Below are 4,881 nucleotides of genomic sequence, written 5' to 3'. Positions count from 1 at the left end.
TATATGGCCATTATGCTGGAACGTGTCCACTACTGTCATCTGGAAGGGGTATTTTGATGGTGGGGTGAATACCAGGCTGGGGGTTGTGATGGGGTGTGGCTCTTGCAGTCCACGCACAATGAGCAGTGATGTTGCAGGTTTCCTTTGATCCCTGGCCAGTACACACATTGCCTGGCTCTCCACAGCATAGAGTCCAGGCCTTGGTGCCCTGCATGCAAGTTCATGCCCACCCTGCTGCAGTGTTTCTGGGCTAACCATGTGGACAGAATTCTGCTCATACGTGTATATCACAATGTCTTGGGTAGCAGCTAGACGGTCCCTATATTGTAATAGGGATGGAGGTAAGCAGCTTCAAAAGACTTATGCCATTGTCTGATTGTCAGTCATTTGCCAAGACTTTGGCCAGTAACGACTGGTAGACAGGGTCATCTGCGGCTGCCTTTCTGACTGATGACTCGCCTATGATATGGCAGTCTTGTTCAATGACAGCAGGAATGGCAATTGCCATTGCCGTGGTCAGATCCTCATCCAGGCCTACGTCTGCCGCACCAGGGGCAGCCTAAAGTGCAGGGTACTGCAACAGGAAGTGCACAGTGCTATTTCTTTTTCCAGGTAACTTAACGCAGCTTCAATATTACAGAAGAACCTCATTATCCGGCATTCAAAACAATGGCACCCTCAAAACAACGGCAAATATTTGTGGCTCAAATTTACAATTTAAAATTTTCTTTTTATTAATATTATTATTATTATTATTACAGGTAACTCTCGATTTACGCGAGTTTGGTTAACGCGTTTTTGAAATAACGCGGGGTCCAAAATCCAAATAAATGTTTAATTTACACGTTTTTTCCACTTATACGCGATATTTTATGGAGTGGCCAACATATGTCTCACGCAACTGGACTAACATGGCGCCGCGGCCACACAGCTGAGCTCAGTTCTTCCCGCGCGCCACTTGAACAACAATACAATACCCACGCTAATCAACAATAAGGGTGGGCAGGTACCGGTACCAGTACCGATACTAACGGTACCAGCTATATGGTTAGGTACCGGTACCAGACTGCTCGGTACCGGTACCAATACTAGCCAGTTGCTCATGGTGTCCCTCATTTCTTCCTCACACGAGTGAGGCTGAGACTGAGTGCCTGAGTGGATATCTCGGTGATATGGATATTCGCTCTCTCTCTCTCTCTCTCTCTCCACTAAATGAAGTGAATATTTATTTTTTGACAGAAACCTACCTCTTGTTTGATTTACATTGTTTTTGATTTACACGACCTCTTCAAGGACGCAATACTTGCGTAAATCGAGAGTTACCTGTATTATTATTATTATTATTATTATTATTATTATTATTATTATTATTATTATTATTATTATTATTATTATTATTATTATTATTATTATTATTATTATCATTATTATTATTATTATTATTATTATTATTATTATTATTATTATCATTATTATTATTATTATTATTATTATTATTATTATTATTATTATTATTTTTTTTTTTTTTTACGTGCTGCCTCTAGCACTTGCAGGCTTTCTTGAGCGGCCTTATGGACGGCTTCAGCCCGTCAGTGGCGCAGGCTAATGTTATAGTGGCTGCCGTGATGTATGACTTGTTTGGCCCATGCTACTCCCTGGTGCTCCTCTTGACCGAAATCGCTGAAGTTAGAGTTGATTGAAGATCTGGACAGCATGTGGATGATCTTCCACCAATCAGAGATGATTTGAAAAATCAGCGTGTTCGGTGAGGGCTGGAACCTAGTCCACGCTAGGTCCTCTGGCTCACCACACCCGCACACTAACCACTCGGCCACCGCCTCCCCAGAGTTCCACTTAATCTTAAATTTCACTTAAAATTAAACACTTCAGTAACTGAATGTGTAGTAATAGTACTTCATAAATGTTAAATGATGATCTAATCAAGAAATATGGGCATTGAAATGTAGCGTTTATAATTATAAAGGTTGCGTTTATCATCGGCGCAAGGCGATAGTCTATTCTTGTTTGCAAACAAGAGCACATGTGTTGTGCTGCCGGTGCCGTATCGAGACCTGCTGCCTTTCACCGTTATTACTGGGGCCGCATACTCAAAACATTCAAAAGTGCCTTTCGTGGCAACGACACCTTTCCGCCCCACCGTTCCCCGAAAAGTGCGTAAACAGAAGCTCAGCAGGTTGGCGCCATCTTTGAAAACAGGGCTCATAAGTGCCTTTGCTGAAAGGTAGGGACGGAGCTGCTGTTGAGGAGGCAAAGGTAGGGACGGAGCTGCTGTTGAGGAGGCAAAGGTAGGGACGGAGCTGCTGTTGAGGAGACAAAGGTAGGGACGGAGCTGCTGTTGAGGAGGCAAAGGTAGGGACGGAGCTGCTGTTGAGGAGACAAAGGTAGGGACGGAGCTGCTGTTGAGGAGGCAAAGGTAGGGACGGAGCTGCTGTTGAGGAGGCAAAGGTAGGGACGGAGCTGCTGTTGAGGAGGCAAAGGTAGGGACGGAGCTGCTGTTGAGGAGGCAAAGGTAGGGACGGAGCTGCTGTTGAGGAGGCAAAGGTAGGGACGGAGCTGCTGTTGAGGAGGCAAAGGTAGGGACGGAGCTGCTGTTGAGGAGGCAAAGGTAGGGACGGAGCTGCTGTTGAGGAGACAAAGGTAGGGACGGAGCTGCTGTTGAGGAGGCAAAGGTAGGGACGGAGCTGCTGTTGAGGAGGCAAAGGTAGGGACGGAGCTGCTGTTGAGGAGGCAAAGGTAGGGACGGAGCTGCTGTTGAGGAGGCAAAGGTAGGGACGAAGATGCTGTTGAGGAGGCAAAGGTAGGGACGGAGCTGCTGTTGAGGAGACAAAGGTAGGGACGGAGCTGCTGTTGAGGAGACAAAGGTAGGGACGGAGCTGCTGTTGAGGAGGCAAAGGTAGGGACGGAGCTGCTGTTGAGGAGGCAAAGGTAGGGACGGAGCTGCTGTTGAGGAGGCAAAGGTAGGGACGGAGCTGCTGTTGAGGAGGCAAAGGTAGGGACGGAGCTGCTGTTGAGGAGGCAAAGGTAGGGACGGAGCTGCTGTTGAGGAGGCAAAGGTAGGGACGGAGCTGCTGTTGAGGAGGCAAAGGTAGGGACGGAGCTGCTGTTGAGGAGGCAAAGGTAGGGACGGAGCTGCTGTTGAGGAGGCAAAGGTAGGGACGGAGCTGCTGTTGAGGAGGCAAAGGTAGGGACGGAGCTGCTGTTGAGGAGGCAAAGGTAGGGACGGAGCTGCTGTTGAGGAGGCAAAGGTAGGGACGGAGCTGCTGTTGAGGAGGCAAAGGTAGGGACGGAGCTGCTGTTGAGGAGGCAAAGGTAGGGACGGAGCTGCTGTTGAGGAGGCAAAGGTAGGGACGGAGCTGCTGTTGAGGAGGCAAAGGTAGGGACGGAGCTGCTGTTGAGGAGGCAAAGGTAGGGACGGAGCTGCTGTTGAGGAGGCAAAGGTAGGGACGAAGATGCTGTTGAGGAGGCAAAGGTAGGGACGGAGCTGCTGTTGAGGAGGCAAAGGTAGGGACGGAGCTGCTGTTGAGGAGGCAAAGGTAGGGACGGAGCTGCTGTTGAGGAGGCAAAGGTAGGGACGGAGCTGCTGTTGAGGAGGCAAAGGTAGGGACGAAGATGCTGTTGAGGAGGCAAAGGAGGACAACACAAGTCTCCCAGCTCACAATTATATGAAATACAACCTCATAACTTGGTTTTGAGTGAAATACATAATTTCAAGAGTTATTACTGGGTGGCAGCACCATAGTAAACTTATATTGCCTAATCAAATAAGGAGTTATGAATGATTTCTAGGGATTTTGAGTTGATTCATGAACAGTTATATAATACTGTTTTATCCACTCACAGTGAGGTGGACCCCAAGTAACACTATAATAGGCTAGTAAATGGAGTTACATTACTTCAGTAGATAGGACAATCGATGGTGTTGTTATTGATAAGGGATCATGGGAATGTGGCTACTGCCGAGTGTCAGGCTACGTATTGTTTTTTATTGCTTCTCAACGGACAAAGGGTACTTCTCACCCTCACCTGTATCAGCATGTTTTCTCACTCTGCACCATGCGAGGATTCTAGAATGTTCCCTCCACTTCTTGATGCCGTAGCAGCCAGCTGTGGACAGTGCTGAGTGATTGGCTCACACTTCTAAAATCACAGTTGTCATGGGAGCTGTGACTGGTTGACTCGTGAAAAGGTGCCTGTGAGGAAAATCCCGCCTTTCAGCGATTCAGCATGCCAATGTCGCCTTTGAAAATGTTTGTATATCGGGATCCAGCCGAAATGAAAAGCGTCGCTGGCGCTGCTTGAAACGGCGCCTTCCGTTAACTGGTGTCTGTTGGTAAGGCGTGTTTTATGACATGGCCCGTGGACCACTGGGCCTGTTATTTGGTAGGATAGGATGCATTTACTTTATCAGCAATTCTATTGGAGTTCTACTCTACTGAGGAAGCGGTGGTGGAGTCGTTAGCATGCCAGTCCTGCTTCACCGTGTCCAGGATGATGTGGGTTCAAATCCGCCACCGCCAGGAGATGGCACCACTATAAACACTTGCCTGTGCCATGATGGACGGGCCTTGGCCGAACACCAGGCCCAACCAAGAAAGCACACCAGCGCTATGGGCGTGAACGGGGAAAAAAAAAAAATAGAATTGCCTTTTTTTTTTTTCCTTTTTTTTGGCAAAAGTTTATCCGGCACGAGCTTCCCCCTGTTCATGCCAGATAAACAACGTTCTACTGTACAGCAGTCAATATTCATATTGTAATACATATTCACCAAAACATGGGTGCTCAGGGCGAGGAACATTACATTAAGTGCAATAAGTGCACCTGCCGACTGCATGCAACTGGCAGATGCTGCTTGGATTTTAT

This window comes from Eriocheir sinensis, unplaced genomic scaffold, assembly GCF_024679095.1.
Source record: "Eriocheir sinensis breed Jianghai 21 unplaced genomic scaffold, ASM2467909v1 Scaffold926, whole genome shotgun sequence".
Classification (NCBI taxonomy): domain Eukaryota; kingdom Metazoa; phylum Arthropoda; class Malacostraca; order Decapoda; family Varunidae; genus Eriocheir; species Eriocheir sinensis.
The sequence above is the reverse complement of the archived record's forward strand: the minus strand, read 5'-3'. Positions refer to the sequence as shown.